Genomic DNA, 13,511 nt, shown 5'->3' on the forward strand with positions numbered 1-13,511 from the left:
TATATAACTGGGTGTCTCAACCACAGCATCTTACTTTTCAGAAATGTGTCAAAACTACTTGTTACTGTAGCTCTCACCCCATGAGCTCGCTAACACTAATGAGAGGCACAGAGCTCTCCCCCCTCAGTGCTTGCAGATACTGACGCACATCTCCCCCAGAAAGCTAACAAATGCTTTAAATACACAAAGCTTTAGCTTTGCTATGCTTTTTCACTGAAAGACTAAACAACCTTATAAAATTCTGTGTTATATTGCATGTCGAAGAAGCAACCATCTTCCCTCAAACCCTTTATTGAGTGGACACATATGCAAAAGAAAATCCAAGGTATCATAAAATCAATTTGTTTAAATCTCAATGACAACAGCAGTGCTATAATTTTATCCTTAATGTCAATTTATATTTATGTAATCTTTATATAAGAAGCTACATGTCTATGTTCATACTAACTACTGATTTATTACCCATAAATTGTTTCCCAGTGTCTTATCTCTGGAAGAGTAAGACTACATAGAGCACATACAGGAAAAATAAGCAAAGCATTTGCTCGGCTTATTGTTTCCCAAGATTAAAATTAACCTAATACAGAGAGATGACTGCTGTATTACTATATTTTTAAATACATGTAAGTACATAAAACTCTTCTAATTTCCAGGAAAGCAGCATTAAGAACAAGTGTCTTTCCAAATATTTTTTTTTTTAAATCCCCAACTACAAAGTAAACACACAGCTTATTTGGCAACACTATCTCCTCTCTGAAAGCAAGCATCTACCACATAGGCAAGAGCAAATAATTAGTCTGTTCATGGACAGCAAATTGTTTTAAATTATTGTACTGGGTGCCTAGATACAGAGGTTTTGCAGACTGTATTCACACGTCAATCTTGCAGCCATGGAACAACAATTTAAGGAAAACAGAATCAAAAGAGATCAACATAAATAAGAAAATGTCTGTTCTCCTTCAAAAATATCCTACATCCTTATCTTAAATTTTAAACGGCACTTTTTAAACACACATCATGAATATTGAGCCATTTATTACAAAGCAGAGAAATAGGTTTCCTGATTTGAATCTCTGGATTATGCATAAGCCTCCACTTTAAACATTACAAAGACTCATAGTTTGGACTAGCTCAGGGAAAAATATTGGTTTTATTTATCTTAAAGTTAAGATCATCAGGCTGAAGAAACCTTCTAGAGGAATGGTAGGTATGTGGTTGGTACTTAGGCAGAGCGTGACTCAGACAAGGAAACGGCTGACATTTACAGCCAAACAAAGCAGAACCATCTCTCCTCTTCAGCAGAGATTATCAATCACCAGAAGTCAAGGGCATGAAGGAAGATGAGAAATGCATTTAAAACCAACACAAACCCACTGATCTGAACCCCTAAATTTACATACTGGGTGGAAGAAGCATAATGAGCACTAGATGAAAGATCAGTTCAGGTAAGTCAGAGTATCAGGTAAACTGCCAGCTACAAAGGCAGCCTCTCATCGAGTTGGATACCTCCTTTTTTTTAAATTCGTTTAGTTAAGCAAATAAAGAGGAACCAAGGACAAGCTACATTCTAGACAAAACCGTTAAAAATAAGGTTATGGGGATTTTAAAAAACATTTAAACAATTATTCAGGCCCAGCATTAGTTGACACACAGAAGTTAGTGGTGTAAGAAACATCCATTGAAGAACAGATTACACCAGCATAAATGCCTCTTGCTGAAATATACTTGTTTATGCTGTTTACAAGTAAAATCAACGCTAGGTAGTCCAATTAGTGTTTAACCAATTTAAGGAAATACATTTTCTTTTTTGCCAATTCAAAGTAAAATATTTCTCTGCCCTATCCCTTTCCAAAAAGTACAATTTAGAAATAAGTGTAAATAAGAAGGCTTCTGCTACTTCAGAGATGTTATCAGTCAGTATTCATGTGTACCATTTCTAAAAATATATATATATATTCATACTGTAAAGCACAAGAGACCATACGGAACAGCAGGATGATACAATGCAGGAGTGATCCAGGGTGCCAATCTTTCTCCTTGCCAAACAAGTGCCTTATAAAGCATCGCTTCCAACATCGGTAAAACACACAAGAAATCTTGATTCACTGCCTGGTTCCAACTGCCTTCAGAGTTACTAAAATCCTTGGTCCTCAAATCCTGAATGTTAATTTTTGAAATCTTGAGATTTGCAACATGAATTTTGAGAATATTAGGTTTTGCTGATGTAACTTGAAATTGTAATGTGTTGTTCTTAACCACAGAAGTCACCTTTTCATTGCCAGCCACGGACAGTGAGATTTCTATTTCTCGTAACACTTCTCAAAATTGTTGAACTACAGGCCAGCACTGTTTGATATATGTATGATACTGTATGATAGGTTAGACAATGTTTCCTGTTCTCTTCTAAGCTTGTTTTCTTTAGCTATTTTCCTCCATCTTAAGTTTTTCATTATAGTAGTTTTCAAAGATAATCATGACTTGTAAGTTATTAAACACACCAGGCTTATTTTTATATTATTCAGTCACAGATTTTCCAAAATCATAAGGACTGTGATTTTTAATTTTTAATTTGCAGCCATCTAGATTTCTACTGCTTCTGCATCAGAACTGTCCAATCTCAACTGTGAAACCAAGATTTTTAGAAGGAAAAAAGATATTCCCTTACAAAATATGAAACAGAATCAAGCTTCTTGTTAAAAATAAATACTTCCACACACTTTAAATCCCTTAGGATCCAAGCTATGATTCTAGGTTGTCACTTGAAAGTTTAAATATTTAGATATAACATGAAAACACAGAGAGAGAAATCAGTTATTTTAAAAAACAAGATTAACTGAAAGTGAAACCTCATGAAAGTTAACTGTTTGAATCTTGAGAAATACAAAAAGGTGTACATGACAATTAAAAGTCACACTAAATTACCCTCTTTGTGAGTACCATCTTAGTCCTACACATGATAAAGTGTAGTGGTTCAACTAGCATTCTAAATTTTATTTGCTCAGTAAATTCTTAACACTTTCTGTGTGCCAGAACTAATCTGTTGACACTCCACATTCCTAGGGCAAGTTTTTATAAATATATTCTGTGATGCAGCTCTATTGCTAATTTCAAAAGCCTTGACAGGTTTTAGAAAACGGAGAAAGGAAATTAATAAAAGACAATAAAACTGTTTCCTAAATAGAAATACAATCTTCCATTGGTTAGAACAGGTCACTATGTGATCAGATAAGATCTCATACTAACACACCACTCTGTCCCATCTAATCAAATTAAAAAATGAAATAAGGCTTTCCTTCACTTTCTGCTGTTTTTCCATTTAAGTCTGAAGAATCAAAACAATTTGTTCATGTCATAGATCAAGAAGAGAAAAACAAGGCCTCGATGTTTGGCCTCAACATGCAGATCACTGTTAAAAACTTGGCAAAATACCTAAACTACTACAGGAACTGGCATGAGAAGTACATATCAAAGTTTCTGAAAGACACATATCAAGGAACAAAGTCTATCTTCTTCAACGGAAACAGAACTTTTTCTTTTTTTTTTTTTTTCATTCTTTGAGAAGATTTCTCTGTGATCAACTTCTCTAATCAAATTACTCCAAATACTAACTCAAGGAAAAACTACTGCTTGGAAAGGTAGGATGAAAAATCAACTATACAAAAAGGCAACGCAAAAACCTGTTCATTTAGTTAATAAACTATTAAGAGTATTTTAGAATTCTGAACAAAAAAGGGAATATTCTTTCCAAGCTGTCTGATTATCTGAAAAAAAGAAAAAAAAAAAATCAGGCAAAGGAAGATTTTTATGTTGCACTGCTTTAAGTTACCTTCAAATTCTCACCCAAGAACGGTGTGTGTGTACAGATAATCTCACTATGGCAGATTGCATACAAGCTTGATTCTGCAGATGCTCTACAGAATGTTCCCTTCCAAAACATTTTTCATTCCAAACCCTGGAAAACTTAAGGAATTCTTAAGCTCAGTATTTCCTCCAGACACTGCCTGACAAGGGAAAAAAACCAAAACTTTAAAAAAATAAACCCCATCTAATCGAAAGACAGGTAAGATCTTTGATCACTCTCTTATATTCTTGTTTTAAACTTTTCTTGAAAACAGCTAATAAGTACATCTCAAGGTATTACAGAAAACTCATTAAAGCCACCTTTAATCGATGACAAGGAACAAGGGTTTTCAATAGACAAATTAATCTGGAGCTGCCAGAGGAAGCTTTTTTGTTTGTTTTTGCAGCTTTTTCCAGTAATCAAATCTGGTAAGTAGAATTGCTTTAAATGATAATATATGTATTAAAATGTAATGACAAAAAAACATTTATATCCTTCTTATGATGAAACTATCACTGGGATCATAGAAAAACATCTTTTTAAAAAAAAAAACAAACCACAACAAACAACTTCACCTCTTGGCCAGATCACCCTTATCTAGATCTTACGCACCTTGCTCATTACACTGAATGACTCTGATACATTATAGTTGCTGTAAGCCTCAGACTCATGTAGACAAGTCCATAAAAATGAGAAAATAAGCTCTTGCTAGGGAAAAGGTATCTAAAATAATACAATGTAGTTGCTTACACCAACTGTAACTGCAAAAATCTCTTTTCTTGATGCAGCCATCTTGTCTAATGTTACTCAGCAATCACAAACAAACCCAGTATTTGTCTGTTGAGACAGGCTATCCAGAGTAGCTTGAATTTTAAGTGTTATATTTTTATTTCAATAAATTCATCTGCTTGCATAAAACAAGAAATCCTCAGAAGCCTAAAAGCTGTATCTGCAACTACTATAACTTTTTTTTTGTCTCTCTCTTTCAAAGTTTAAGATAGCTTCCCAAATGTAAGCATGCTTTTACTCTCTGTTTCAACACATGCAATACACAGCTGTCATTAAACGCAGATAGGAAGCTTACTATAGATGTGTACATACTAAATACTTTCACAAAACATTTTTTCTTCAGGAAACGATGGGGGGAAGTTACAGACAACTAATCTAAAATATGAAATCCACAGGAATGTGTAGAAGTAAGAAAAGTAATATTCTACCAAGTTCTATAAGCATACCCTTTCCACAACCGTATTTTCAACATACTCCCTTGGTCTCCATTAAGGGAGAATGTAAAGTTAGGAAGCCCCTAGACACAGTACAAGCCAGCAAAATTAAAAACACACTTGAGAAATGGCAAGTAACAAAGTTGGGCTACCCCTAACAACCTCAGAGCTAAAGCATTAGAACAGGTAACACTGGGACCACCAGAGAAAAACCCATGGAAGAAGTAAACCACCTACAGTACCAGGAATCCAAACCCAACACGCAAAGTGCAAGCAGATGAGCACCAGGATTCCACCACACATTCAAGTCAAAGCTGAGTCTTGAAAAAGCCCAGCAAAGCATCCAAGCCCCATTCCTGCAAAATCACAAGTTACCTGTTCAGAAGCCCCAGCAAAACAGATTGTCCTAACTGCACATCTGCACAGCGTAAGAATGTCATCTTATTGTGGCACCTCACATTAGCTTTCTGTACTGCTTTTTCCATTCTCCACAGACCCCAGTAGTTCATTTACTACCAGGAAGAACCCCTGCTCTGGCAGGGGGGTTGGACTAGATGATCTTTCAAGGTCCCTTCCAACCTCTAATATTCTGTGAAAAATCAGAAGCATCACAGATGCCAGGGAGAAAAACTGGGAGGGTCTACTGGAAGAAGGATCACTTGTATTTGTCTTATACCCTTTGAAGTCCCTGGCTACCATCAAAAGCTAGATACTAAACTGCACTTCAGTCTGACCCTTTTATAGTCAGTCTCACTTTCTGATGTCTCAATATAATGAAAGAAAATTTTAAAAAAGGAAGTTATAAGGATCAAATGCAAATATAGCACCCACAACAGCTGTGGGGAACTGCCAACTTCACATTACTCTTTTGGGGCTTGACAAAGTGTTTTCTTGGACATCTTTATCAACTCCTTCCCCTCTCTTGTCACAGTTGTTATACATCCCTATACCAATAAACATTGCAAACAAGCTACATATCAGTTATTGGCTTTTCTACTGTGCTCTTAGTCACTTTCATTCCTTAACTCTTGTTCCCTCAAAATCATTGAACACTTCTCTCCAAGAAGATTTCTAGCCAGATTTCTCCCAATTTTGTGGAAGTTTATACTGCCAACATTAATTACTCAAGTATTAACATTTAGGATCGAGTATAACAGATAAAAATACCTTCCTATGATATAAATGAACCTCTGTGAGCAAACACAAACTCTGGTTACATGAATGGAAAGGACAAATCTCCAAGGCCTTGTCTTCACGGTGCTGCCTGATCCGAGTTCCAATTCAAGTTTTACTCCCAGACCAACTGCTGGCACAGTTAGATAACAAAAGATTATCTTTCAACTTCATTGCTGTTTCCCACTGTTTTTCATGAGCATTTAAATTCAAGCTGAAAATGCTAATACTTACAAGCTACAGGTATTTCAGTAAAATCTTGAAAAAGCAGTAGGTAAAGAACTGCCAAAAAGAGCTGCAGCTCTTCCCAATGTCTTGGCTTAGTGGTCAGGGCAAACCAAACTACAAGAGAACGATTCTCTGTTACTCCCCCCTACCCTCCCAGGGGAAGGTAAAAGGGGAATAAGGAAGAGAGACTTCAAGGTTGAAAGTTAAAAGTAGAACAGGTTTAATAGAACAGGGAAGGGATAGTAACACGTGGGATAATCAGGGAAGGGATAGTAACATGGGATAATAATGAAAAAGATATAAATATATACAAAACCCGATTTTAATGGTCACTGATGTAAGCATTCAAAAGTCCCTGGTGGCAGAGCCTACTCAGGCAAAGGGGCCAGGGCTCTTCCCAGCACCTGATGGAGCTGGATCCTGTGGAGCACATGGCAAGCTAAAGATCTAGAGCAGGAAGGAGCCTCTCTCCAAGTTGCCCGCAGGACCAGCAAAAAGAGGCAGGAAGGAGGAAGAGGGGCCTTCCTGCCCTCCTGGCTTTTAGGGGGTATGGCAGGAGATGGGAGGGAATACAGATCCCTCTCTGTTCTGCCCCTGGATACCTCAGGATCCTGAGCAACGTCCTCTCTCTAGATCCTCATGCATACCATAAAATCAACCCTTACACCCACCTCCTCTGCCAAGATTGCAAAAGTGTCCCAGCAGCTAAACACTGAACAAGACCGGGCAGCTGAAGTGACTGACAATTAACTCCAGAGAAAGAAAGGAGGATTAGAACAGGTCTTCAACCAGTTCAACACTTGGCTACACAAGCACTTATGTTAGCACAATAAATGCACAGAACAGAGCTTAAAACAAGCAGCTAGGACTGGGGACAGCTATTGCTTATGCAGCACCACCACCAACTAGTTACTTGGGAGAGTTCTCTTCAAAATAACAGGAAATAATGAAAGTATACACCAGTGGAAGAAAATAAAACAAAGGGTTCCCAGAATGGGGAAAAAACAAATCCTTTTTGACACATGCATTTCATATGGCTCAGTCTAAATTATATAATCTAGTTCTTGTTACTCAAAAAACTCAGGCTCCTCAGGAAAAAAGTATCCATTTGAAGCATCTGAATTCTTCATAAAGCAAAATACACGAGAACCTTAGTACAAAGAAAAAACCTACAATTTACTTTTGCAAGTTTATTTTTAAAGTTTAGCCACTTATTTAATGTATCTACCTACTGCTAAGTTAAAATTCTGGATCTTGCATCTTGTGTCTAAATGCACACACACAAAGATAATGTATCAGTTTAGGATTATTTGCATTTTATTTTCACACTGATTTGCCTACAAATGTCTGAGAACTGAAAAGGCACAGCGACAGCTTCATCCTCAATTAAATTTCTGGGAGGTGAATAGAGAGGTAGACAGCAAGTTACTTCTAAGCCCAACAGTAACATGGAAATCACATGCAGCCACTTAGCAAACAGCCTTCAAGATCCACTTCCATATTCAGTCACTGACTGAAATCCTGACAATTTACTGGTTCTTAAAAATACCTTTTTTTGGTTTTTTGTTTCTGCCCTTTGAGCCTTTCCTATTTAGAAATCATATGGGAGATAAAAAGAATTTGAGCAACTAAGCCACAAAGCTGTAAAATAAAGATCACAATCTAAAGGCCAATGTGCAGACTGCAATTTTACTATAAACTACAGCAGTTATTGAGCATTATTTTGCATAGAAATGTTAACTCCACTCAAATACTTTTTTACTATAGTAGAAATAAACTCAGAACTCACAACCATGGTAAAAAAACACATTTCTAGACCACATGGATACCTAAGACCTATTCAGACCAGTAACTGACATATTAGAGCCTTTAACCAAGGCTTTACCTTGGTACTGCCAAGTCAACAAAAGTTCATCAGCACAAATCACAGCACTCATACCAGTTAAGAAACTGCAGCCAACGTCAAGCATATGCAGAGGGTTTAAACCAACTAAGTACTTTGTCTAAAACTGTCTGCACAGACTATAACTCAACAACTCTTCCATATTTTTTTTCTGCAGTAACTGAGAAATATAAAACTCAAACGCATCTAGTTATGAAAAAAGCAAATATGGTTCATTTTTCTCATTGTTTTGTCTCCAAAGTACAAGTTGCACTCTACATTTTAGACAGGACTACTCCCTTATCACAAGAGCTTTGCAATGCTTACTGCTTCTTAGGAGGATATCTTTCACTCAAACAATTCACACTGTGGCTAGAAACATTTACTAACCAAGACCTTAAAAAAATAATGTTTTTTCCAAAGTTTTAGATACTTCTAAATATGAAAGGGTACAATTAAACAGTTTTGATCTCTGCTTCAGAAGCACACACAAGGCAGAAGCAGGGAGCAGCTACCCAAGAGGAACATGGAGACTCAGCCTGTGAACCCAAGGATGGCATTAGGAAAAATCCAGCTGGATGGGATGAAGGGCAACAAGAGAGCCAACTGCATCCTGGGCTGCATCAAAAGAAGTGTGGCCAGCAGGGCCATGGAGGTAGGTGACTCTGCCCCTCTACTCTGCTCTGGTGAGACCCCACCAGGAATACTGTGCACAGTTCTGGTGCCCTCAGCACAAGAAAGATCTAGACCTGTTGGAGAAGGTCCAGAGAAGAGCCACCAAGATGATCAAAGGGTTGGAGCAGCTCTGCTATGAAGACAGGCTGAGAGAGTTGGGGTGTTCAGTCTAGAGAAGAGAAGGCTCCAAGGAGACCGTAGAGCACCTTCCAGTGCTCCAGGAAAGCTGGGGAGGGGCTTTTCATCAGAGAAGATAGTGATAGGACAAGGGGTAATGGTTTTAAACTGAGAGAGGGGAGATTTAAGTTAGAAATTAGGAAGAAATTATTTCCTATAAGGGTGGTTTGAAACTGGAATGGGTTGCCCAGGGAGGTTGCTGATGCCCCATTCCTGGAGGTTTGTAAGGCCAGGCTGGATGAGGTTTTGTGCATCCTGATCTAGTGGTAGAGTTCCCTGCTCATGGCAGGGGGGTTGGAACTTGATGATCTTTAAGGTCCCTTACAACCTTAATGATTCCACAATTCTAAGCCAGATTCCAGTATCAGCAGCAAAAGGGAAGCTAAGGAAGAAGTGCTCCCCCTGTTCCGCATAGTAACAAAGGAGATGAAAAAGGCTGGCAAACTCTACGTCTTTCTGTGGCAGTTTTCACTAGTAAGGTCTGCCCTCAAGCCGCCCAGACCCCTGATCCCAATAGCAGAACTTGCTGGAGTAAAAAGTTACCTCTGAAAGAGGAAGACAGAGTTTGGAAGCACTTCAGGAAACTGGAAACACAAAAGTTCCTTGAGACCAGATGGGATGCACCTAAGAGTCCAGAGGAAGCTGGCCAACGTCACTGAGAGACTCCACACTACCACTTTTTGAAAGGCCATGAGATTGGGGGAGATTCCTTATGATGGGAAAAAAGGCAACCTTCTCACCCAACATAAAGAGCAAGAAGAAGGATGAAGGTAACTACATACAGATTACTCAGCCTAACCAGATCACCTCATCCAGTCCACAAGAGGAACAGGGAGCAAATCTTCCTGAAAGCCATTCCTATGACCAAGAAGGATAAGAACATACAGTAACGATGCATCCAATGTGGTAAACAGAAATGTAAATGTAACTCTTAGCTACTTGCCCTTAGAACTTCTTCCCTTCGTACCACTGTGCCTTCCCAGTAACTACGAAACGTAAGTTTTCAGCATCAGAACAATTTTGCACTTTTTAAGCTTACCTGATTAAAAAAAAAACAAACACCCACAACTTTGATGCCCTGACTTGTGTTTCAGAGATGACAAGACAAGGAAAGCAGAAGGCTGTGACCAATCTCACTTTGTGACAAAAACTACTTTTTGCATCCTTTTGTTTAAGAGTGATGCTACTTTTATACCAAGATCAAAAGTGCCAATATAACCTATCAGTCCACCGTGTACATAAAATGGGTATAATCCAATGACAAATTAATCTAGGCTGGAAATTAGAAGTTGTGTGATTACTAAGGTAAATCAAGCTTGAAACAGCCTTCCAATTACAGCAGAGGTAATAACAATATACAACTCTTTGCTCTTAAATTAGAGATTGATGAATTTACAAAAGCCCCTATATAACAACGTCCAGATTGTTCCTTGAAATTATTAATCAACAAAAAGTTTATGAAGAAGAAAGGATATGCAAAGGAGAGAGCAGGAGAAAACCATAGCAACTTCTGCAGACATGTGGAAGAAAAATAGAGGCACAAATGTGGCTCTTCAAAAGCATTGGTCTGTTTATTGTTGCTAGAAGTAAAAAAAATAACAACCAACACGAAAAGGCTATACCATGGCTCCATAATCAATATAAGTCTATATTGACAGAAAACATCCAACGCTCTTCCTATCATTTGCTACCTTCACAAGTGACATAAACCAATCAAAAACACAGAGTAGCTTCTTTTAACAGCAGCACCTTCTTATATTAACTTACTGACCATAAAACCATGGCTCAGATACGCACATCACCCATCACAACTTACGTGACTGTATCAGGACTGCAGTTATTCCCTGCTTCTTAACACCACACTTCCTCCTTCTCTGGATTGCGACAATGTCCCTATGACCAGGCAAGTGAGTTGGTCAGAAAGTCGCTCTTATCAAAAAGTAACTTGAGGAGGAGGAATAAAAAAAAGAAATAAAAGTACTACTTTTTGACCAGATCGGTTCTCTTAACTCACTTTCTAGCTGTGGAAGTCCCATTAATAACAGAAGGGAAGAAGCAGCCATGACTTCAGATTGTCTGCAAGTGCTAGGAAGTATACACCAGCAGCTTAGTTTCCACAGAAACCCACATTATGCCCTGGATCTTTTTGCAATCCCCTTCCCAAATCTTAATTTGTGAATCACTTGTTAAAGTCTGAGTGCTACTTTTACCCAAGCAATACACTTAACTACAACCATCTTAAAGAAAACACTGCGGAGTACTTCTGATAATGCTCCAAATTAGCTTCAACTCTTACAACACTGGAATCAATTAGCGCTTACTGTGTGTAACCATATTTGCAGTCACTGAAGTTTAAATTGCAAAGTAACCCCTCATAATTAGTATCATTAATACCATGTAACCCAGACAAACGGCACTGGCTACAAGCCTACTTAAAACCTGGAGACAAGCATAACTCAGAGAACTAATCTTATACCCCATTAAATCTTCACAACAGCTGGAGCATGAGTTGGTCTGACAGACAATCAGGATTTTGGCCTATATTACAGATATAAAGTCAAATAAAGCCACAGTACTCTTCCTGAATTTAAAGGGATAAGAAAATGTTGCCAGTAACATCTATCCTTGGACACAGACAGGACAGTTGCCCTTCTCTAAAGTTTTATCTGGAAAGTCACCAACATGGTTGTGAGATTAGAGCTTGCCAGTGAAAGAGAAAAGCAACATGTACCTAAACAAGCTATTTCTTCTGTACTGCCGGGCTTGTTCTGAAAAGGTACTGACACTTTAAAGCCTTTTTTGTTACCTCTTACACAAAAGAATGAATGCATACATACAGCTGTGAAATGTGATGTTATGATTTATTTACAATACTCTCAAAACCAAGCAACTGTAACATCCCAGCTTTGAAAGGGTAACAGCAAGAGCAAAGTAGATGCCACACTCCGGAGACTTACAAACGAGAGGAGCTGCCAAGTCCATTTCATTCAGAGTGCCATAGCCACTTCAGATGGTTTCAGCAGGTTTTGAAGTACTCTAAAGACAAGGATTTTTTGTACCAGGGGCTTGGAAAAAAAATAATTAAAAAGGGGGAGGGGCAACTAACCAAAAAACAAACTCATAACAAAAAAAACAAAACCCAAACGTGGATGAATCTGAGCCATGTAGACAACACAGGCTTAGGACAGCAGTTCGCTAGTTTTGGCTCTTGGGAACTGACTTCACTTTTCCTAAGGAGGAGGAAGGGATACGAACACTTCCACAACCCCTCTCCCTTCCCTCCCCAGAAAAAAAACAACTTTATCTCAAAAATCCCTCCCTCTCCTCCGGGTGCGCTCCTCCCGCAGCCGCACTGCCCAGCGCCCAGCCGCGCGCGAGCAACTCGCGCCCAACACGAACACCAGACAACCCGAAAAAGCGGCCCCTTCCCCCCGCACAGCCACGCACCTCGTGCCTCCTCCCCGCTCCGCCGCCCGGACGGGCCGGGACAGCAGCGCCCGGGGCTCCGGGGCCGGGGCAGCAGCGCCCGGGGCTCCGGGGCCGGGGCAGCAGCGCCCGGGGCTCCGGGGCCGGGACAGCAGCGCCCGGGGCTCCCGAGGCTCCGCGCAGCCGGCCCGGAGGCGGCGGCCGTGCCGGTAGGGCCCGCCGAAAAGAGGAAACCGCCTCAAGTCACCGGGCACGGCCACCCCCTGACACCGGGGGAATCGAAGGCTTTCTCCTTCCCCTCCGGTGCTCCTGAGGGAGCGACGACGCTTCCCGCCTCCGGGGCTCGCACAGCCCCCATCCCCCGACCTCCCCTCAGCCCCCTTCCCCTCACCGCCGCCAAGGAGGCCCGAGGCAGCGTCCCCCTCTCTCACCGATGGCAGCCGAGCCGTCCCTCCCGCTCCGCCGCCGCCGCCTCCGGCCCGTCCTCCTCCTGCCGCCGGCGCCGCGCAGGGGAGCGCGGAGGGGAAAGGCCGGGGCGTAGCAGGGCCCGGCGGCCGCGCAGCCGCCTCAGGGCCGGGCCCGCGCCGGACACATTCCGGCGGCGGGTGCAGGGAGGGCGGGGCGGGCGGGGGCGCGCGCGCACCGCCCTGCCCGACCCCGCCTCCCCCCGCTGGCGCGAGCGCCGCCACCCAGGGCGGCCGGGACCGGGACCCGCCACCGGGACCCGACACTGGGACCCGACACTGGGACCGGGACCCGCCACCGGGACCCGCCACCGGGACCTGCTACCGGGACCCGCCACCGGGACCGAGACCTGCCACCGGGACCGGGATCCGCCACCGGGACCTGCCACCGGGACCCGCCACCGGGACCCGACACTGGGACC

The 13,511-nt window shown here is 41.1% G+C and overlaps 1 protein-coding gene across 7 annotated transcripts in view; it reads right to left on the reverse strand.

The window, feature by feature from the left end:
• Positions 1-13,219, reverse strand: part of RABGAP1L (RAB GTPase activating protein 1 like) — a 246,130-nt gene extending 232,911 nt beyond the window's left edge. For 6 of the 7 annotated variants that reach the window (XM_051624380.1, XM_051624383.1, XM_051624382.1 and 3 more), the window contains exons 1-2: positions 13,057-13,219; positions 12,157-12,235 (exon numbers count right to left, since the gene is read on the reverse strand). The gene's annotated coding sequence lies outside the window, so the exon portion shown is untranslated. The remainder of the gene's footprint in view (positions 1-12,156; positions 12,236-13,056) is intronic. The other variant, XM_051624379.1, reaches the window with a different exon arrangement.
• Positions 13,220-13,511: the final 292 nt, after the last annotated feature.

This window comes from Apus apus, chromosome 7 (assembly GCF_020740795.1).
Source record: "Apus apus isolate bApuApu2 chromosome 7, bApuApu2.pri.cur, whole genome shotgun sequence".
Taxonomy (NCBI): domain Eukaryota; kingdom Metazoa; phylum Chordata; class Aves; order Apodiformes; family Apodidae; genus Apus; species Apus apus.